This window comes from Diprion similis, chromosome 5, assembly GCF_021155765.1.
Source record: "Diprion similis isolate iyDipSimi1 chromosome 5, iyDipSimi1.1, whole genome shotgun sequence".
NCBI lineage: Eukaryota > Metazoa > Arthropoda > Insecta > Hymenoptera > Diprionidae > Diprion > Diprion similis.
In genome coordinates, this window is record NC_060109.1 from 6,635,506 (window position 1) to 6,658,935 (window position 23,430).

General features: G+C 44.4%; 1 long non-coding RNA gene and 2 other non-coding genes across 3 annotated transcripts; all 3 read left to right on the forward strand.

Moving 5' to 3' along the window:
- The first annotated feature begins 1,418 nt into the window (after positions 1 to 1,418).
- On the forward strand, positions 1,419 to 16,375 carry LOC124406286. The gene is made up of 3 exons (XR_006929206.1): positions 1,419 to 1,556; positions 7,568 to 7,571; positions 16,366 to 16,375. It is a non-coding gene; the product is annotated as an uncharacterized LOC124406286 (long non-coding RNA).
- On the forward strand, positions 10,261 to 12,173 carry LOC124406415. Its single transcript, XR_006929225.1, has one exon. It is a non-coding gene; the product is annotated as a small subunit ribosomal RNA (ribosomal RNA).
- On the forward strand, positions 12,908 to 13,062 carry LOC124406413. The gene has a single exon (XR_006929223.1). It is a non-coding gene; the product is annotated as a 5.8S ribosomal RNA (ribosomal RNA).
- Positions 16,376 to 23,430: the final 7,055 nt, after the last annotated feature.

The window sequence follows — 23,430 nt, forward strand, 5'->3', positions numbered from 1 at the left end:
AAAATTACGACCCAAACGGTCATCAAGACAAAAGACAAGCAATTGCGTCTCGGGGGTTCGAGCGGTAACAAAAGCTCACTTACGTTAGAAGAACCGGAATTACTTCCTCGTACAAAAGCAAAGAGTCCTGGCAATTAACAATGTCTACAGGCTCACAAACACTTGACATCAAATACAAAAAGATATAAGGTACGGTAACAACAGAAACGGGATTAATGCGAGAACAAAGAACGTTACAGACAAAAAAAGTAGTAAGGAACAGAAAAGCACGTCTGTTCACAGCTAAGCGAGATCCAGAAGTAAGTCGTTCGGGGACTCTTCCGCGCAGCGTCGTTGTCGCAACGGCGTTGTCTGCAGAACTTCTTTGGCGAGACGTCGGTTGGCAGCACCTCCTGGGCATGACTTCTGGCAGGCCTCGCAGCACACTCAGCTTTCGCCGTGCCTTACCCCTTTAAGATACGTGGGCGGTACTTTCAGCGGTACTGAGCCAGTAGGGGGCTCTTTAACGTTCCCGACGTTGTTGGTGAACATCACATTATGGCCGTGGACATCCCTCATGAATGATCTGGCCGAATTTTCATTTCTTCGGACCAGGGCGACGAAATAGCTAAGTGGGCATGTCGTTCAAGCGAGCCGATTCGCTCGCATTTCTCGACTCCGTGGATGATGTAGTAGGCGGCAGCCTCGTAGCTCTCGGGAACGTATGCGGGGAAGGCACGGGTACTAGCTGCGAGACGTTGAGCCACCTGCCAGGATGATTTCATCCTCGTAGATGTACCCTTGGTGTCGGATTGTCGGTAGCTGCTCTTTTCCCTCCTCTCTCTCACCGCCTTTATCTCTCAGGATATCTCGGGATAGGTGGGAAGAAAGGGAAACAAAATCGAAAGCAATTAGTAACAGAACTTAAAATTACATATATGACCATATCGACTGCCAATAATCCTTGCTGCCTTTTCACGATAACGGGGATATCGGAGGTCATATAACGCGGTGCAAATCGCCGTGTTACAATATATATTGTTACACTTTAGCGTAACGAGTAAAAACGAGGGTAAGAAGCTTAGTCAGGCGAGCAATCGAAAAGCACTAAATGAAAAACATGCTTGGAGAAAAATGTATTTGCTGTAAAGAACGTGTTATCAGCTCAAAGTCTGAAACAGATCTGTTTTTACAATAATACCGGTTGGCGCAGCAACCGTCTTCACTTTTTGACACACGAGGGCTTAGTTTTATTGCGTCATATGCTGGCTACTAGATCATTAGAAAGGGGGGGTAAAACGGGTGATTTTACCTTTTCTAACACTACTCCCCCTCGAGGAAAAGAGTCGTCCTGGCTCTGACAAATTGAAACAGTAGTGAATTTGATCTAGCAGACGGTGCTTGCAGGTGAGACGGAGCTGTGGCTCTGAAAATTCAGACTCCCTCTCTGCTATCTGGCATTCGCCCACAGTCTCAAGGTAAACCACAGAAAACCTTGAGCAGATAGTCGAGCATTAAACTGAACTCTTAAAATCTTATGTGCCGTGTTTTCACAAAGGTCAGTGTAAAAGTGTGTAGTGTTCAGCTTCGTGTAAAATCCGAAGGAGCGGCCAGTTCCCAAATTCCAGAAATCAGGAAAATCCAAATCAAGCCAAAATGATCCGGGAAGAGGACCACGGGGACAGGAGAGGTTCGAGCGGAAGTCTAAAATCGGCGCAGGCCAAAGGAGCATTCTCATCACTCTGAGGAACGGGAATAAGGAAAGTGGCGAGCTGGTTCCAGGATTCTTCTGGAAGCTGCACACCCTAAATTGGGAGGACAGACGTGAACGGAGGTCGAACGGTCGAAATTTGCTTAGCGAATTTGAAGATGAATTACTCGGATTTAAATATTACAAGTATAGATATTTGATAAAAGAACGGCCTTATCTGATTAAATCCGGAGCCGTTGACCACTGGGCGTCCTCAGAAAGAAACAGGGATGACAGGAAAAAGGCTGTGTCAAGGGACCTGGGAATTCCCGTAAAATCTGACACATTGGTTAAAAAAATACGAAAATCAGATAATCACTTGTCGACCATGAAAAATAATTGTGGCTCCGTTCAGATATTTAATAGAAATCAAAGCTGGTCCGACATAGAACTCGAGTCAAAGAAGAATCTTCTAGAAGGAAACAAAAACTGACGCGAGAACAAAAGCTCCTTCAAAACAAAACTTGAATCTTCTGTCGCCGGATAACAGAGCAAAATGTCGTCCCAGCACAATAAAATCAACGCGGGAGACTCTAAATAAAACCAAATTTCATGTGTTCTTTGCTGTTGAGTTGACTAGTAGGGATTGGAGAGTAGTCTTTCCGTAAAGTCTGTATAGATCCGTTCAGCTGTAACCTCTGCATTGACAACTATCACGGGGCGGAAGAGGGAGAAAAAGTGCCTCTAACCAGCCAACCTTGGTGAACATCATGAATAGTTCTAAGCAGTTGCAAAGGAATCTCCGACTCCTCCTTGCGCGCACGAGAATTGATCCGAGCAAAAGAGGTCTCTGCGGAAACTCGCAAATAAACTATTAGATCTACTCCGAGTTCGAACGCTTGAACGAGAAGAGCAGAACTTTTTCTGAGTAAATGAGCCTCGAAATCTCGAAAATTTCCTAACCTGCGATGAGCCTCGATGAAACAATCGCCACTAAATATCGATGTTTCCATAATTTTCACAGATAAAGAGGTTAATCCTAAGAGGTTAATTTGTTAGAGAGTTTTTTGCTGAGTTAGAAGTTAGAAGAGGTACCTGCCTGTAGAGGATTATCTTCCCTGATCACCTCTCTATTTTGCCAATTATAAGCGTTTGAATTCGAGCTTTGCGTCTGAGTCTCTGCTTTGCGTTTCAACGCGAAGCAGTGATTGACGTCATGGCCCTTTTGGTTACGAAACATGCAAGTGAGGGTAGTAAACCCATTGTCCACTCCCTCATTGACGTACTGGGGTCTTCTACTCTGGTTCTGAAAAGAACCGCGATTATTTTTAGCTCTTAAATTTCTATTATTATTGAAATTTTTACTATTTTTCGGGTTAAGAGACTCGGTCTCCTCCGAGCGACTATCTCTTTTTTCTGTAGAGGTGTTATCAACCACCTCAACTTGTCGGAGTTTTCCCGCTCCAGAATATTGTTTACGCATGGCCTCCACCTCGAGCGTTTTGGCCGTTGCCTCTCGTAGGGAAGTTAAACCCGACGTTCCAACGGCCATTTTAACCCCCGGGTCGTTACAAGCGTTTGAGAAAGCCTGTGTCGCTAATATATTACGTGATGGTTTGATGTTCGTGTAGTTGGCACCGCGATTTTGAAAATTTCAAAAAGTAATTGTTGTGCTGAATTGTGCTAGGCTCGTGCTTTATTGTACCGTATTCTGTAACTTAAAATCTCGAAGAACATAGCAAATATACGGAAAAATTGATTTTTTACGGCAGCACCGCCGTTTTGTTTTTTTTTCCAAATCAATGGTTGTGCTGGATTGTGCTGGATTTGTGCTGCGCTGTGCCGCAAACCGTGATTCGATAACACCAACTATTTTCGAGTAATCGGTATTTGAAAAACAAAATTGAGCACCGCAATTTGAATTTTTTTTTATTTATATTTGAATCAATATAGCTCAATTTGTGCTTACGTGTGCTGCTAGGCAAAATAGGCTCGGATGTAACGTCGGCTCAGAATGAAAAAAAATTTTTATGCCAGGCGCTGAGACGGCGCAAGAGGGGAAGGCAATTTTGAAAAACTATTCCATCTTATCAATTCGAATTTTCGAAACTTTTTCTGTGCTGTACTAGTCGATTGCGATTAACTGAGTTCTCGATTGATTTTTCCGCCAAGCACGGCAAAAAATAATTTTCGAAATATATATTCCATCTTCTACATGAGAATTTTTGACCCGCTGTGATGTGCTAAATGAGAACTGCGGCTTTCCACAACGACTCAGAGTGCTCAACCGTCTCCTTGATTTCCACCGAGCAAAAACGGTTTCCAAAAACCTCGATTTTCGAAAATGAAAATTTCAAGACTTGTGCTCAGTTGTGCTAGGTAAGTACTACGACTTTCCATTATGACTCGATGTGCTCGGACCGTATCCTCGCTGTCTACCCGGTGAAAAAGATTTCCTAAAAAACTTGGATTTCCGAAAAACACGATTTCAAGACCTGTGCCGAGTTGTGCTAGGTGAGTACTAGAACTTTCCATTATGACTCGATGTGCTCGGACCGTATCCTCGCTGTCTACCCGGTGAAAAAGATTTCCAAAGAAACTTGGATTTTCAAAAAACACGATTTCAAGACTTGTGATGAGTTGTGCTAGGTGAGTACTACAACTTTTTGTCGTGACTCAATGTGCTCGGACCGTATCCTCGCTGTATACCCGATGAAAAAGATTTCCAAAAAACCTGGGTTTCCGAAAAACACGATTTCAAGACTTGTCATAAGTTGTGCTAGGTGAGTATTACAACTCTTTATCATGACTTGAAGTGCTCGGACCGTATCCTCGCGGTTTATTTTTATTATTTACCATATTTTCAATTTATATGTATTTTTTTTTTCGTTAGTATATTGATGAATCACCATGGTAATACATGCATTATGGTGAAGGTTTGATTATGTATGTACTTATTATCTACGTATAGCATATTACACCTTTTTTTTTTAATTTTTTTTCTTCTCTCCCTCAGATATCTTCTTATGTGTTTGATTATTCATGTACTTATCATCTACGTATAGAATATTGCACCTTTTTTTTTAATTTTAATTTTTTTTTTTTCTCCCCTTCAAATATTTTTTCATCTGTTCGATTATTCATGCATGTAATTAATAACTATGGATAGCATATGTTATACTTTTTTTTATATTTTATTTATTTTCTCTTTTTTTCAAGTTTTGCTGCATTTTATGTGCATGTAATAATGACCAAACAATCTTTCTCCTGAATTAATTTTATTCATGCAATCACGTATACGCACATGGGTGCTGCGATTTCTTCATCACTGTTCACCCATCTAGGTTTCGGCTTTTTTGGACTATTATCGCATAATAACCATCGTTCGCCTGATCTTACGTAACTAGTGTAATGACCAACCGATTTAAAATTGTACGTTTCGACGTAACCTATGACACCTGCCAAAATGTACTGTCGGTCGCGTGATAGCGGAAGCTTGTCTGGAAAGTCCGCAAGTGCTGCTGTACGGGTCCCACAATCAGTTTCTATAAATACCAGAGGGCCATACCGTAGCTCTGTAATGGGAAGTTGGCTACAGCACCGTTTTGGTGGATGTCTGCCATTTTCAAGTCAAGAGCCACAAATGTATGGTGCACTTATATACAATTTTACTCCCCCCACCACTCAAGGTCCTTGTCGCGCCCCACTGTTCCTGCGCGCGTACGCCGGGCTGGAAGGAAAAAAGTGGGAATACGGCGGTATAAAACCGAGAGCGCAGCGTCTTCGAGTCATTTCTAGCCCTCCGAGATTTCGTCTTAGCGATTGCTGATCCATCTTACGCCAAAATGAACGGGAAACCGCATATCATGCGATTATGGGAACTGCTTCCGCAGCCAGAATTTCGTAATGTAGTTGACGACGATGGTCAGGTTGTTCGTCCCAGCTCTGAAATTTTTTTCCGATTGTCGGCAGATCTTGAATCCGAATTTAAAAATGTGTCGCCAAAAAATATCCACACGATTCTAAAAATGAATCGTTACGAAATGCATGACAAGGTAATAATAGCTCATGATATCGTTAAAGCAAATATTTCAGCCATTTCAGACATTGCAAATTCAACCGCAGAGATCAGTATGGCTGATTCACTCGAGTTCAAGATCGATGTAACACATGTGTGGAAAAAAATTCAGCCCGACTCAGTTGAGTATGAGTTTGCTAACGGTCGAAAGCGAGAAATTTACATGATGAGACGATTTGCATGGACGAGCGCGATATTCGAAAAAGTTCAAGTCGAAACCAAACTTCCATGCGCCCTAGTTTTCAAGAACGCAATGATTTCACAAAGCGGCATCTACGTTACTGTTTTCGGAAAGTGTCCTGAATGCAGTTCTACTTTTCTTGGAAAAATCATAAATGAACCGCAGAGTGGTGACGTTGTCAAAATGGAATGTTTGATGGAGGGATTCGATCCCTCAATTAAACATGTCAAAAAACGGCAATTGAAAGGAGTCGAGAGGGTTGCTGTCTCAAAGCAGTTAGTAGAGGGCAATACGTTGGCTTGCGAATGGAGGAGGAACGAAGCGAACAGACTCATTTCTCGGATTGACGATGAAGAACCTCCTAATTTGTATAGCAGCCGCGTCCTTCGAAAAGCAAAACAGGAGAGGCAAGACAATTTGCTTGCGGTCGAATCAACAGATGTATACGAAAGTCTGCATCTGATGAAGTACAGTTCTAAATATGAAGGTGCGATCAAGCGAATCGGTTTAGATCCATTGTTTGTGTACTATTGGACTAGGGAGCAGGAAGCTGTTTATTACAACTACCACGACACTGTCTATATTGATGCAACTGGTTCGCTTATAAAAAAAATCAAGCTACCCAATGGGGACCTGTGCCCGCATGTATATCTTTATCAAATAGTGCCGCAAGTTGACGAGAAAACAGTACCGGTATGTCAAATGATTTCGGCCGCACAAAGCACGAACGATATTCTGGTGTGGCTCAAGATATTCTGTCAGCAAGTATCTGCACAGGTATCTGCATCCTCTATACCAAAGGAAACTGTGACAGATTTTGACAAAGCACTTCTTGGAGCTGTCGCTCAAGCATTTGCTAAACAGCCCAGCTTAAAGCACTATTTGGATGTGTGTTTTCGATTGTTGACTAATCCTTTCGACACCCGCAACGTACCACCTTGCCTTCTGCGACTCGACGTTTGCCACTTGTCTAACATGGTAGCTAGGTGGAAATGTTTAACGGACAAGCCAAACGGTGTGCGTAATTTTGACCTAAGAGCGGTAGCAATTTTACGAAAGCAAGAAGACTTCGATGAGTTCACTGAGATAGCCAAATCAATTTTCATCCTTGCTCTCAACGCTAATGGGGAAGCTGGCGGGTTAGCTGAGCATTTTCGATTATATCTCTCGTCGTACATCCGAGGTGATCCATTGCCGGGTATGGGTGATGAGGATCTTGCTGAAAGTATTGATCAGGACGAGGCTGATGAACCAATTTTGAATTCTAGTTATCTAGAGAGGAGTGATTCGTATCGATGGGTAAGCAGCATGTATCGTGAATGCACTGAATTGATAAATAATGAAGCCAAAACTGATGATATTAATGGCTATTATTGTCTTGCATTTGCTAAAAAGCTCAAAGCTCTATTGCCTTATTTCCCTCTCTTTAGCGAGGTAATGCGGGGTGTGTTCAAATACGGATCTCCAAATGCTACTTCTGCGGCGGTAGAGTCCGAATTTAACGACCTGAAGAATCGCACTTTCAGGAACGTATCACTTCCTTTACGAGCGGACAAATTCGTTGGAAAGCACATCTTATCATTCTCCGGTAAAATAAAACTGGCGTTAGCTGGTAAGAATACGGACAATGTATCTGAAGATGTGTGCGAAAGAGTTGATGAAGCGCCTAGTCCAGTTTCTTAGGATATGTCTGAGCTGCGAAATACTGAGAGTATCGGAAGAACTCAATCTGTCCATGATATTCTAGCGGTTACTGTAAAAAATCGGCAGATGAATGACGGTATGATAGCGGAACTCAAGAGCGTCGACGAACAGTCTACGACTGTTCCTCTGGATACGTTCAGGCAGCAAAGTAGTGAGAATGTCGAAGAAACCCGATTTATTAGTAATATTCTCGTTCCTGCCATCAAAGACCAGCTGGTAGATGCTGATACAATCGCTGAACTGGAAGAGATGAAGGCGGAACATAACTGGCGCAACAAAAATTAAAAAAAAAACGAAAAGATTTCGTTATGCTGATCCGTGCCCGATCTTCACTACATCATCTAGTGGTTTCGTTTCACTGCCAGTTATACCTAACGGGCATAACTGCCCAAATATTTGCAACAACAACGTCACTATTTGCCTGTCGAATACTTGTGGCTTTGACAGCATTTGCCAAATAATAGCCAGTTTAGCTTGCAACGACGGTGCCTACCATAGAATTGTTACCGATGCATCTTCTCCAATTTCTAAATGCGTGAATGTTTTCTTGACGAGGGTTTAAGCGCATGATTCTTTAAGGAGAGAGCAAATATTCTAATTAATATAAAACAACTTGAGCCGGAACAGTCTCGCAGAAATATAGTGAAGCTCAATGCATCGTCGAATACTGGGAACTTGACCAGATATCTTTTGGAAGATAAGGATCCAAGCTGTGTGGTCACTACATGCTGCTTAGTTTGTGGCGCTAGAAAGGCTCGTCCCGAGGGTTTTATAAGCGTGAATTATGATGTGCTATCCAATGAAGGACTAAGTCAACTTTTAAAAGCCATCGAAAATGGCAGACATCCACCAAAACGGTGCTGTAGCCAACTTCCCATTACAGAGCTACGGTATGGCCCTCTGGTATTTATAGAAACTGATTGCGGGACCCGTACAGCAGCACTTGCGGACTTTCCAGACAAGCTTCCGCTATCACGCGACCGACAGTACATTTTGGCAGGTGTCATAGGTTACGTCGAAACGTACAATTTTAAATCGGTTGGTCATTACACTAGTTACGTAAGATCAGGCGAACGATGGTTATTATGCGATAATAGTCCAAAAAAGCCGAAACCTAGATGGGTGAACAGTGATGAAGAAATCGCAGCACCCATGTGCGTATACGTGATTGCATGAATGAAGTTAATTCAGGAGAAAGATTGTTTGGTCATTATTACATGCACATAAAATGCAGCAAAACTTGAAAAAATGAGAAAATAAATAAAATATAAAAAAAAGTATAACATATGCTATCCGTAGTTATTAATTACATGCATGAATAATCGAACAGATGAAAAAATATTTGAAGAGAAGAAAAAAAAAAATTAAAATTAAAAAAAAAGGTGTAATATTCTATACGTAGATGATAAGTACATGAATAATCAAACACATAAGAAGATATCTGAGGGAGAGAAGAAAAAAAATTAAAAAAAAAAGGTGTAATATGCTATACGTAGATAATAAGTACATACATAATCAAACCTTCACCATAATGCATGTATTACCATGGTGATTCATCAATATACTCACGAAAAAAAAAAAATTTCATATAAATTGAAAATATGGTAAATAATAAAAATAAACCGCGAGGATACGGTCCGAGCACTTCAAGTCATGATAAAGAGTTGTAATACTCACCTAGCACAACTTATGACAAGTCTTGAAATCGTGTTTTTCGGAAACCCAGGTTTTTTGGAAATCTTTTTCATCGGGTATACAGCGAGGATACGGTCCGAGCACATTGAGTCACGACAAAAAGTTGTAGTACTCACCTAGCACAACTCATCACAAGTCTTGAAATCGTGTTTTTCGGAAATCCAAGTTTTTTGGAAATCGTTTTGTCCAATAAACAACGAGGATGCGGTCGGAGCTCTCCGAGTCATGATAAAAAGTTGGTGTACTCACCCAGCACAACTTGGCATCGGTCTTGAAATTCTTATTTCCGAAAATCCAGGTTCTTTGGAAATCGTTTTGGCCAGGTAGACAGCGGGGATATGGTCGGAGCACTTGGAGTCATGATGAAAAGTTGTAGTACCCACCTAGCACAACTTGGCACGAGTCTTGAAATCGTGTTTTTTGAAAATCCAAGTTTCGTTGGAAATCTTTTTCACCGGGTAGACCGCGAGGATATGGTCCGAGCACATCGAGTCATGATGGAAAGTTGTAGTACTCACCTTGCACAACTCAGCACAAGTCTTGAAATCGTGTTTTTCGGAAATCCAAGTTTTTTCGGAAATCTTTTTCACCGGGTAGACAGCGAGGATACGGTCCGAGCACATCGAGTCATAATGGCAAGTTCTAGTACTCACCTAGCACAACTCAAACCTTTGAATGCACGCATCAACTCGCACCGTACCGAGCGCCAACTCGAATACGAAAGAGATATCAACGTATCCCAGACGCTTTCAATCTAGCCGACGGGTACGGGAGATTGTTCGAACGCAATGCAACCGTATGCCGCTTCGGCGGTACACGGAGTCGTGACCGGCGTTAGGCCACAACGTACAGTTATAGACGTGAGGCCGACCGGGCCTGAGGACCCGGCGGCGATGGGTGGCGCACGTCCGAGCCTAGATTCAATGTCGAAGCTCCCTGGTTGATTCTGCCAGTAGTCATATGCTTGTCTCAAAGATTAAGCCATGCATGTCTCAGTGCAAGCCAAATTAAGGTGAAACCGCGAATGGCTCATTAAATCAGTTATGGTTTCTTAGATCGTACACACATTTACTTGGATAACTGTGGTAATTCTAGAGCTAATACATGCAAACAGAGTTCCGACCAGAGATGGAAGGAATGCCTTTATTAGATCAAAACCAATCGGCGGCGGGTACGTCCCGTCCGCCGTTTAACTTGGTGACTCTGAATAACTTTGGGCTGATCGCACGGTCTCGTACCGGCGACGCTTCTTTCAAATGTCTGCCTTATCAACTGTCGATGGTAGGCTCTGCACCTACCATGGTCGTAACGGGTAACGGGGAATCAGGGTTCGATTCCGGAGAGGGAGCCTGAGAAACGGCTACCACATCCAAGGAAGGCAGCAGGCGCGCAAATTACCCATTCCCGGCACGGGAAGGTAGTGACGAAAAATAACGATACGGGACTCATTCGAGGCCCCGTAATCGGAATGAGTACACTTTAAATCCTTTAACGAGAATCCATTGGAGGGCAAGTCTGGTGCCAGCAGCCGCGGTAATTCCAGCTCCAATAGCGTATATTAAAGTTGTTGCGGTTAAAAAGCTCGTAGTTGAATCTGTGTCCCACGCTGTCGGTTCACCGCTCGCGGTGGCTAACTGGCATGATTGTGGGACGTCCTACCGGTGGGCTTAGCCCTCCGGGGCGGCCCAACTAATATCCCATCGCGGTGCTCTTCACTGAGTGTCGAGGTGGGCCGGTACGTTTACTTTGAACAAATGAGAGTGCTTAAAGCAGGCTATTTTCACCTGAATACTGTGTGCATGGAATAATGGAATAGGACCTCGGTTCTATTTTGTTGGTTTTCGGAACCCCGAGGTAATGATTAATAGGGACAGATGGGGGCATTCGTATTGCGACGTTAGAGGTGAAATTCTTGGATCGTCGCAAGACGGACAGAAGCGAAAGCATTTGCCAAAAATGTTTTCTTTAATCAAGAACGAAAGTTAGAGGTTCGAAGGCGATCAGATACCGCCCTAGTTCTAACCATAAACGATGCCAGCTAGCGATCCGCCGAAGTTCCTCCGATGACTCGGCGGGCAGCTTCCGGGAAACCAAAGCTTTTGGGTTCTGGGGGAAGTATGGTTGCAAAGCTGAAACTTAAAGGAATTGACGGAAGGGCACCACCAGGAGTGAAGCCTGCGGTTTAATTTGACTCAACACGGGAAACCTCAACAGGCCCGGGCACCGGAAGGATTGACAGATTGAGAGCTCTTTCTTGATTCGGTGGGTGGCGGTGCATGGCCGTTCTTAGTTGGTGGAGCGATTTGTCTGGTTAATTCCGATAACGAACGAGACTCTAGCCTGCTAGATAGGCGTACTTTCCGGTATCTCGAAGGCCCCGGGCTTCGGTCGGGCGGTTTTTACTACCGGCGTACAAATAAATCTTCTTAGAGGGACAGGCGGCTTCTAGCCGCACGAGATTGAGCAATAACAGGTCTGTGATGCCCTTAGATGTTCTGGGCCGCACGCGCGCTACACTGAAGGAATCAGCGTGTCTTCCCTGGCCAAAAGGCCCGGGTAACCCGCTGAACCTCCTTCGTGCTAGGGATTGGGGCTTGCAATTATTCCCCATGAATGAGGAATTCCCAGTAAGCACGAGTCATAAGCTCGCGTTGATTACGTCCCTGCCCTTTGTACACACCGCCCGTCGCTACTACCGATTGAATGATTTAGTGAGGTCTTTGGACTGGTACGCGGCAATGTCTCGGCATTGCCGATGTTGCCGGGAAGATGACCAAACTTGATCATTTAGAGGAAGTAAAAGTCGTAACAAGGTTTCCGTAGGTGAACCTGCGGAAGGATCATTAACGTTTCGTACTGCCTGAAGCAGCGATTCGTGAGGGCGGGGTCGTTATCGCCGCTAGCGGCGCATACGCCCCGCCGTAACAAAAACTCTTGACGAGACCTTATAGAACGTCGTAACGGTCGGGCCTGGGTGGCCGGCGGCGCGCACTATTCGTCGTACCAAAATGAGCGGCGCTGACGCCGGATCCGATGGGTCCAGCGTTCGCCGCGGTCACGACGAGCGCGCTCGCCGGCGTTACCCACCCGACGACCGATTCGTGCGCGGCATATAGCGACCCGTCACTCCGCCACGGCGGAGCAGCGGCGGGTCGGTCCGCGCCTTCGGTACCGAGGGCTGGCCGCGTCTCGTCGGACTTTGGTAGGGTCCGACGAGGGTCAAGTGCGAGACTGGTCTGAGCGCTACGTCACGGGCAACCTATCCCACGTATCCGGGGCGTCGCGGCTCACACGCCGCCCGCGCCCGAACATGTGGGGCCGCACACGCGGCAGGTTGGAACGCGAATCTTCGCCCGTACGACGTAGCGCGGCGGCGGCCGTGGGCAGTCCCAGCGGTTGCGGGACACGACGGCTCTTGAACGTATCGTACAAATCGAGAAGTGACGCGCGGCGCCCGTTCCTCCCGCGCGTGGTTCTCCGCGCGAGGGCCGAAGCACGCGGCGTCGCGTTATATACAAACTATCACAGAAAGCCGGTAACAACCGTAATTACGCACTTACATGCGAAATTCACATATGATTACCCTGAACGGTGGATCACTTGGCTCGTGGGTCGATGAAGAATGCAGCTAATTGCGCGTCAACTTGTGAACTGCAGGACACATGAACATCGACATTTCGAACGCACATTGCGGTCCACGGATACAATTCCCGGACCACGCCTGGCTGAGGGTCGTTTCACAACGACACACTGCTCTGTAGGCACGGGGCTTCCCTGCACACACGAGCGAATGACTGGGTTCTCGCCGTCCGTGTCGCGCGCCAGCCGCGCGTCAACGGATGGCGTGGCCTCAAACGAACACGTATGTCACGGTTACGACGCGTCACCGCTGATCGCGGGGTCGAGCTGTCGCTGCCGTTCGTCACGTTCCCGGTGCTAGCGGTAGTGGCCGAGAGAACGAACGAATCCGGCACGGCGACACCGACCTTTCACCGCGCGGCCGGTCGCCGCTTATGCTAACGAATTCCGCGAACGTTGCTTTGCCCGCAGGGCGGAGCCGTGTTCCGGTCGTTGCCGTGACTGATTTTATATTGCCGTCCTCGCGTGTCCGTGCTTAACCGCCGTTACCACGTCGAAGTACAGTGATATCACGACGACCTCAGAGCAGGCGAGACTACCCGCTGAATTTAAGCATATTACTAAGCGGAGGAAAAGAAACTAACTAGGATTTCCTCAGTAGCGGCGAGCGAACAGGAAACAGCCCAGCACTGAATCCCGCGGTCCTGCCGCCGGGAAATGTAGTGTTTGGGAGGATCCACTTATCCCGGGGCGTCGGCCCGCGTCAAAGTCCATCTTGAATGGGGCCACTTACCCGCAGAGGGTGCCAGGCCCGTAGTGACCGGGACGCGCCACGGAAGGATCTCTCCTCAGAGTCGGGTTGCTTGAGAGTGCAGCTCTAAGTGGGTGGTAAACTCCATCTAAGGCTAAATATGACCACGAGACCGATAGCGAACAAGTACCGTGAGGGAAAGTTGGAAAGAACTTTGAAGAGAGAGTTCAAGAGTACGTGAAACCGTTCAGGGGTAAACCTGAGAAACCCGAAAGATCGAACGGGGAGATTCATCGTCAGCGACGCAGGCTTCGCCGCGGCTCGTGATGTCGGGACCTCGCGTCCACGGCACTCGGTCGCGGTGCAATGTCCGGCGGCGCCGGCGTGCACTTCTCCCCTAGTAGAACGTCGCGACCCGTTGGGTGTCGGTCTAAGGCCCGGTCGGCTGCCTGTCTCGGCGTTCGCGTCGGGGCAGACCCCCGGTTGCCCGTCCGGCTGCCCGGCGGTACCCGCACGGTATAGAGCCGCATTGAACTGCGTCGGGCCCGCCGCAAGCGCGGTCAGCGATTCCCGGTGGTCGGACCTAGCGCCGTCCCCGGGCCTGGCCAGCTGTTGGCTGGCGGTGTCCTCTGGCTGGCTCGTTTGAATTATCACATACCGGTCGGCGACGCTATTGCTTTGGGTACTTTCAGGACCTGTCTTGAAACACGGACCAAGGAGTCTAACATGTGCGCGAGTCATTGGGACGAGCAAACCTAAAGGCGAAATGAAAGTGAAGGTCAGCCCAGCGCTGACCGAGGGAGGATGGGCCGCGTCACGATGCGGCCCCGCACCTCCGGGGCGTCTCGTTCTCATCGCGAGAAGAGGCGCACCCAGAGCGTATACGTTGGGACCCGAAAGATGGTGAACTATGCCTGGTCAGGACGAAGTCAGGGGAAACCCTGATGGAGGTACGTAGCGATTCTGACGTGCAAATCGATCGTCGGAACTGGGTATAGGGGCGAAAGACTAATCGAACCATCTAGTAGCTGGTTCCCTCCGAAGTTTCCCTCAGGATAGCTGGCACTCGCGTACAAAACGTACACGAGTCTCATCCGGTAAAGCGAATGATTAGAGGCCTTAGGGCCGAAACGACCTCAACCTATTCTCAAACTTTAAATGGGTGAGATCTCTGGCTTGCTTGAACTATGAAGCCAGGAGATCTCGGATCAGAGTGCCAAGTGGGCCACTTTTGGTAAGCAGAACTGGCGCTGTGGGATGAACCAAACGCCGAGTTAAGGCGCCAAAGTCGACGCTTATGGGATACCATGAAAGGCGTTGGTTGCTTAAGACAGCAGGATGGGGGCCATGGAAGTCGGAATCCGCTAAGGAGTGTGTAACAACTCACCTGCCGAAGCAACTAGCCCTGAAAATGGATGGCGCTGAAGCGTCGCGCCTATACTCGGCCGTCAGTGGCATACGAGGCGGCCTAGGCCGTCATGAAGCCCTGACGAGTAGGAGGGTCGCGGCGGTGTGCGCAGAAGGGTCTGGGCGTGAGCCTACCTGGAGCCGCCGTCGGTGCAGATCTTGGTGGTAGTAGCAAATACTCCAGCGAGGCCCTGGAGGACTGACGTGGAGAAGGGTTTCGTGTGAACAGCCGTTGCACACGAGTCAGTCGATCCTAAGCCCTAGGAGAAATCCGATGACGATGTTGGTGTATTTCTATGCCTGACACGCCCGTCATAACGCGTTCGACGCGTGGGCGGGCGCGGTTTGAAATGTGACACACCCGTCGGGCGAAAGGGAATCCGGTTCCTATTCCGGAACCCGGCAGCGGAACCGTTTACAAGTCGGGCCCTCGCAAGAGAGTTCGTCGGGTAACCCAAAAAGACCTGGAGACGCCGTCGGGAGATCCGGAAAGAGTTTTCTTTTCTGTATAAGCGTTCGAGTTCCCTGGAATCCTCTAGCAGGGAGATAGGGTTTGGAACGCGAAGAGCACCGCATTTGCGGCGGTGTCCGGATCTTCCCCTCGGACCTTGAAAATCCAGGAGAGGGCCACGTGGAGGTCTCGCGCCGGTTCGTACCCATATCCGCAGCAGGTCTCCAAGGTGAAGAGCCTCTAGTCGATAGACTAATGTAGGTAAGGGAAGTTGGCAAATTGGATCCGTAACTTTGGAATAAGGATTGGCTCTGAGGATCGGGGCGTGTCGGGCTTGGTCGGGAAGCGGGTTTGGCTGACGTGCCGGGCCTGGGCGAGGTGATGGTTATACCGGATCCGAGCTCGGTCCCATGCCCTGGCCTCCCGCGGATCTTCCTTGCTGCGAGGCTTCGGCGGCGGTTCGCCGTTGCCGTCGTCCTCTTCGGCCGCCATTCAACGGTCAGCTCAGAACTGGCACGGACTGGGGGAATCCGACTGTCTAATTAAAACGAAGCATTGCGATGGCCCTAGCGGGTGTTGACGCAATGTGATTTCTGCCCAGTGCTCTGAATGTCAACGTGAAGAAATTGGCATAGAAATACACCAACATCGTCATCGGATTTCTCCTAGGGCTTAGGATCGACTGACTCTCGTGCAACGGCTGTTCACACGAAACCCTTCTCTACGTCAGTCCTCCAGGGCCTCGCTGGAGTATTTGCTACTATCACCAAGATCTGCACCGACAGCGGCTCCAGGCAGGCTCACGCCCAGACCCTTCTGCGCACACCGCCGCGTCCCTCCTACTCGTCAGGGCTTCATGACGGCCTTGGCCGCCTCGTATGCCGCTGACGGCCGATCATAAGCGTGACGCTTGAGTGCCATCCGTTTCCAGGGCTAGTTGCTTCGGCAGGTGAGTTGTTACACACTTCTTAGCGGAATCCGACTTTCATAGCCACCGTATTCAGCGCGTCAAAATACGCCGGAAATAGCCCTTTTTATTTTAATATAGCTCACAATAGACAGTCAAGATCCGATTGTTTGTTCCTTGGATATCACGGGATAACTTTTCTTCTATACATGCTAACTATGTGCAACTTTGACTCATCGTGTTCAGCGCGTCAAAATACGCCAGAAATAGCCGTCTTTTTTCTGATATAGCTCAAAATAGAAAGTCAAGGTCCGTTTGTTTGTTTCTTGGATATTGGGGAATAACTTCTTTCCTATACATACTTGCTACCTGAAACTTGTTTTATCGTGTTCAGCGCGTGAAAATACGCCAAAAATAGCCCTTTTTTTCCTAATTGAGCTCAGACTAGGAAGTCGAGGTGCGTTTGCTTGTTTCTTGGATATCGGCAAATAACTTTTTTTCTATACATGCTCGTGACCTGAAAATTGTTTTATTGTATTCAGCGGGCAAAGTAGGCCGGAAATGGCCCTTTTTTGTCGATATAGCTCAGAATTGGAAGTCGGGGTCCGTTTGTTATGTTTCTTGGATATCACGTGATGACTTTTCTTCTATACATGCTAGCGACTGAAAACTTGTATGATTGTATTCATTCCAATTCTGACGCGCTAAATACAAAAAAACAAGGTTTAGATCGCTAGCATTGATAAAAATGGAGTTATCGCCCGATATCCAAGAAACAAACGAACGGATTTTTGCTACCTATTTCAAGCCTGATCAGAATGCAGAATGTCATGTCCGGCGTATTTTGACGCGTGGAATACGAGTGAACAAGTTCTGGGTTGATACTATTTATCGAGAGAGAGTTATCATCCATTGTCCAAGAAACTAACGAATGGATCCCGGTTACCTATTTTGAGCTTGATTAGAATGAAGAGTGCCATTTCAGGCGAAGTTTGACGCACTGAAGACGATGAAACAAGTTTCAGGTCACTAGCATGTATGGGAAGAAACAAATCACCCGATACCCAAGAAACAAACGGACCTCGACTTCCTATTCTGAGCTACAACGAAAGAAGAAGGGCTATTTGCGGCGTATTTCGAAGCGCTGAACACAATCAACAAGTTTCAGGGCGCAAGCATGTATGAAAGAAAAGTTATCACCCGGTATCCAAGAAACAAAGAAACAGACCTTGACTTCCTATTCCGAGCTATGTCAAAAGAAAGAGGGCAATTTCCGGCGTAATTCGACGAGCGAAATACGATAAACTAAGTTTCAGGTCGTTTCATGTATAGAAGAGAAGTTATCACCCGATATCCAAAAAACAGCATGTGTAGAAAAAAAGTTATCAGGTGATATCCAAGAAACTGACGAACGGACCTTGACTTTCTATTCTGAGCTATATCAAAAAAAAAAGTGCTTCTTTCGGCGTATTTATAAGCACTGAACACGATGAAACAAGTTTCAATTCACTAGCATGTATCGAAAACAAGTTGTCACGTGATATCCGAAAAACAAACAAACGGCCTCTGACTTCGTGTTCCAAGCTATATCGAAACTGAAAGGGTCGTTTCTGGCGTAATTTGACGCGCTGAATACGATCAAACAAGTCTTAGGTCACTAGCATGTATCACAAAAAAGTTATCACGTGATATCCGAAAAACAAACAAACGGCCTCTGACTTCGTATTCCAAGCTATATCGAAACACAGAGGGCCGTTTCTGCTGTATTTTGACGCGCTGAATATGCCAAAACTAGTTTCAGGTGGCTAGCATGTATCGAAAACAAGTTATCACGTGATGTCCGAAAAACAAACAAACGGCCTCTGACTTCGTATTTTAAGCTATTTCGGAACAAAAAGGGCCGTTTCAGGCGTAATTTGACGCGCTGAATGCGATAAAACAAGTTTCAGGTCGCTAGCATGTATAGTAAAAAAGTGACCAACCGATGTCCAAGAAACAAACAAACGGACTTCGACTTCGTATATCAAGCAATATCAAAACAAAGACGGCAGTTTCTGGCCTCATTTGACGCGTTGAATGCGTTGAAACAAGTTTTAGGTCACTAGCATGTATAGTAATAATGTTACCAACCGAGATCCACAAAACAAACAAACGGACTCCGACTTTGTATATCGAGCTATATCAAAACAAAGACGGCCGTTTCTGGCGTAATTTGACGCGCTGAATGCGATAAAACAAGTTTCAGGTCGCTAGCATGTATACTAAAAAAGTGACCAACCGATATCCAAGAAACAAACAAACGGACTCCGACTTTGTATATCGAGCTATATCTAAACAAAGAGGGCCGTTTCTGCTGTATTTTGACGCCCTGAATACGACGAAACAAGGTTCAGGTCGCTAGCATGTATAGTAAAAAAGTTACCGACCGATATCTAAGAAACATACAAACGGACTTCGACTTCGTCTATCGAGCTATATCGAAACAAAGACGGCCGTTTCAGGTGTAATTTAACGCGCTAAATGCGATCGAACAAGTTTCAGGTCGCTAGCATGTATAGTAAAGAAGTCACCAACCGATATCCAAGAAACAAACAAACGGACTTCGACTTCGTATATCGAGCATGTGAAAACAAAGACGGCCGCTTCTGGCGTAATCTGACCCGCTGAATGCGATAAAACAAGTTTTAGGTGGCGATCATGTATAGAAAAAAAGTTATCACGTGATATTCAAAAAACAAACGAACGCACTTTGACAACCTATTCTTAGCTAAATCGGGAGGAGGAGAGCCATTTCTGGTGTATCTCGACGCGCTGAGTACGATGAAACAATTTTCAGGTCGCCAGCATGTATAGTAAAAAAGTTACTGACCGATATCCAAGAAACAAACAAACGGACTTCGACTTTGTATATCGAGAAATGTGAAAACAAAGACGGCCGTTTCTGGCGTAATTTTGTTACGTTCTGAGAAAAACGCCACGAGTCGATTCTGATTCACTGCGTGATTTTGGTTAATCTCTTGACTTACGTATTTGATGTTCGAAAATCTGCTGATCAGCTCCTCAGCTCTTCTCGTTCGGCTCAATCAATTCTGAGAGTTTGTAAGGTAATTAGGCTCGTACCAACCATCACTATGCGTGATTGAAATAATTCTCTTCACACAACACTTTAATTTAGAATAAACATTTATGAATTATCAACAATCTCCGTCAACTTCTCAGTTGTTGAATTTACAATGGTTCATAATTTGGTGTTATGCTTATCACAATCACAACTGTTATTAAATCTTTGAGGTTCCGAGTTTGACTTTATTCACTGAGTCCAAACTTTTCTATGATTTCTGGATTAAACTCTGTTCTAAAGTTGGTCTGTTTTCTATGACGTCTAAAACTGTCTATCTAATGTCTGGATTTATTCTGCTCTGATCTCTATGATATCTAAAACTGTTCTCATCTCATTTGAATTAAGGTTGAGCAAAGAGGTGGAAAAAGTAGGAGGAGTTTGAAAGGATTACAGTTTCTCGCGGGTCTAGGATGTTTGGATGAGGATATTAATTAGTATGGGGGTAAAGTTTCTGATTAGTGCGTAGGATCTTGGCGGGGAATTAGCGTGAGGCGGTTGGTTTAGAAAGCAAGCGGCGATACGCTAATTGGCCGCGTGATCATTAAATAAGGGCGCTATTCCTAATTCTGAGAATAAGGCTTCCTTATCTGAGAGCTATTCATGACTTCTCTTTCCACGTTTCCTCTGTTTAGTCTACTCGACTATCTTTATTGAGTGATAATTGCAAGTGATTATTGACTTCAATTATCGCAGGTGTTTATTACTTTGAGTTATTGCAAGTGTTTATCGCCCTGAATTATTGCAAGTGTTTATTACTTTGAAGCATTGCAGCTGCGATCGTAAATTAAGGGATTTATTTGAAAGCTAATGTTGAAAAATATAACTGTCAAATGTGAGAAAAATATTAGTACCATATATGTATATAAGTTTAGCTGATGAAATAACGGTTAATATAGCGTAGAGAACTATCGATATAAGAATATTGCACGTTATGATTATAATTGTGCATGTCGGTATTAGTCTAAGAACTACGGGCAAGAGCTCCTAAAGCTCTCCTATGGTAACTGCACATCGGTAATGTAGGATACAGAGAGGGTGCCCCCGTGGATACCGGCTGGCACGTAACACCTCCCCCGTTAAGATTCAAGCGTCCTCGCTCGACATAAGCGAGTGTTATAATACCGACGTGAAGCTTCCATAATTCGATTTACTAGATCTAAAGGTACACTTGATAAATCATATATGTTATAACGTTTTTTCATAGAGATTGTGAGTTACTCAAGAATTACATAAAATTAATAATGAGTTATGTGATTACTTGAATAATAGTAAAGTATGATGAACAAAAATATTGATTAACGAAGTATAAATGAATATGCTCAAAGTGAATATAATAGTACTGGATATCTGATATTTACGATTATTCTATGAGTATATTCGATTAAGGTAAGTAATATTAATATAAATGTCAATTATTATTCTACGATTAAGCTATGAATTATATAAGGATTGAAATATTCAGTGAATATACTTAAGATTGTTCGATATAATTTCTTAATTTTATGGATTATTCTGTGAGTTATTCTATTAATTATTCTTCGAGTAGTTTTATGAGTTATTCTATGATTCATTCTATGATTTATTTTATGATTTATTACGGTTTTCAAAATGTACTTTATGTAGTGTCATGAACTTATATATACTATATTCCATAATTTCAATATTTTCATATTCTGCAGTTGTTCAATTCTAAGATTCATTGATTCAGTATGATTATACAGATTCCTGAAGATTTGTATAGTTTGTTTCGTTCTATAATATCTGTGTCAGTAATTTAAGTAATAAAATAAACTGTGACTTTAATTAATAAGCTATCTTGGCTCTGTCGCAATGGACTATTTTACGTTTATTCTTTTTCAATTCTATTTCAATATCATTTTTTTCTGGGAATACGTCTGTAATCATGTACGGTCCTTTGTAATTGTCGTCTAGTTTTCCTGTCTTTTGGTTTTTTACGAGATAAATGCTCTGTCCTATTTTGAAATTGACTGGATTTATTTTCCTGTCGTAGTATTGTTTCGATCTTTCCTTGGCTTTTTCTAAATTTTCACGTGCTGTATTCAGGATTTCTATAGTTTTCAGCATAAGGTTTTTTACGTAATCGTCGTATGTTAAAACTTCGTCCAGGGGTGGGAACTCTGAGGGCATACGGGCGTTGCGTCCGTAAACTACTTGAAATGGGGTGTGGTTAGTTCCTTCGTGTTTACTTGTATTGTAAGAGAATGTCGCGTGAGACAGCCATTCATCCCAGTCTTTCTTTGTTAAATAATGTTTTAGGTAATCTACGAGTACTTGATGGCTTCGTTCTAATGATCCGTTGGATTGAGGATGAAATGCTGTTGTTTTGAATTGCGTAATTTTGAATGCTTTTGCGACACGTCTCATTACTTGTCCAATAAAAGCTGCTCCTTGATCTGTCAAAATAGTTTTCGGACATCCGTATTTACAAATAAAGTTTTTAACGAATGCATCTGCGAGATCTTCGGCAGTTGCATGGACTAATGGTATTGCTAAACTGAATTTAGAAAGGTTGTCTTGCATGGTTAACACGTATTTATAACCATTTTGGGAAGTTTTGAAGGGTCCTACTATATCTAGAGCTATTTTGTCGAATACATCTGCACATGTATCTGTTATGACCATCGGCTGTTTAGTTTTAATACGCGTGAGTTTCTTCTTTTGACAACTGATGCATTTCTTTAAAAAATCTTCTATCTGTTTTTTCATATTATCCCAAAAATATTTCTGTCGAATTCTATTGTACGTTTTTGTGATACCTTTGTGTCCTGCGATCGGGGATTCGTGATTCTCTTGTATTATTCTGAGTCTAATATCAGGAGGTGGAATGATGATTTTGTCTTTACAAATCGTTATTATTATTTGCGTTCCGGAAAACATTTGTCTAATTATATTCTTTATTTTAATCCATCCAAGGTCGTTTATACCACTTTTACCTTGCGATATGCTTGCTGTTTTAATATTTAACCATTCCATATTTTGTTTTAAGTTTTTAAATGCGTCGTAAAAGTTCTTCTCCAGAGGTAAATCTTGTTCGTGTTCTTGAGTGACTAATGCAATTACTCTTTTCTTTGGTGTTCCTAATATTACAATGTGTCCTATCTGATACTCTGTTGCTGGTTCGATATTTTTCAAATATCCTTTTTCAGATAAAAATTTACCTACTTCGCCTAATGCTGTTCCATTGGCGGAAATAAAGCATAGATAATTGTCTTTCCTCATTTCTAAATTATCTCGTGTTTCTATCAAATTGGTAGGTTCTTGTTTTGATAATTTTATTGAGGTTTGTGAATCATCAGATACCGTGGTGTCTGATACACTGTCTAAACTGCTAATTTCTACAGATTTATCTTGTAAATTCTGTGAATCATCAAGTTCTACTATCGCGTCTAGATCTGGTAAGACATTAGAATTGTTTATTGATATTGCATTTTCTTGACTCTGAGATTCTGGAGTTAGATTTATTTTCGAGGATTCTTTGTTAATATTGTCGAGTAAAATCGGAGTTTTGGGTGTCGGTAATATTTCTATTGCTTGCTTTCTAATTTTCTGACTGCAAATTTTCTCTTTCATGCGTTTTGATTTTGAAGGTTTACTCGTTTGGTTACCTTGGTGGTCTCCAATACCTTTGTAACATGCGTATTTGTGTGTTGGTTTATGTTGTCTCGTCGTTCGTCGGGGTTCTGGCATGTGTTTCACAGTACTGTTAGGTATAATTTTTTCTGTAACCTCGATATTTCGTTTCGTCGTTATTGTTCTCGGTTTTATGGTCTCGGTCCAGTTTTTCTGTTGGTCTGGCAAATGTCGTTCTGGCAATGGTCCTGTCCCTTGTGTAGCTTTAGCGTCACTCTCACTTGAGGGTGAATTTA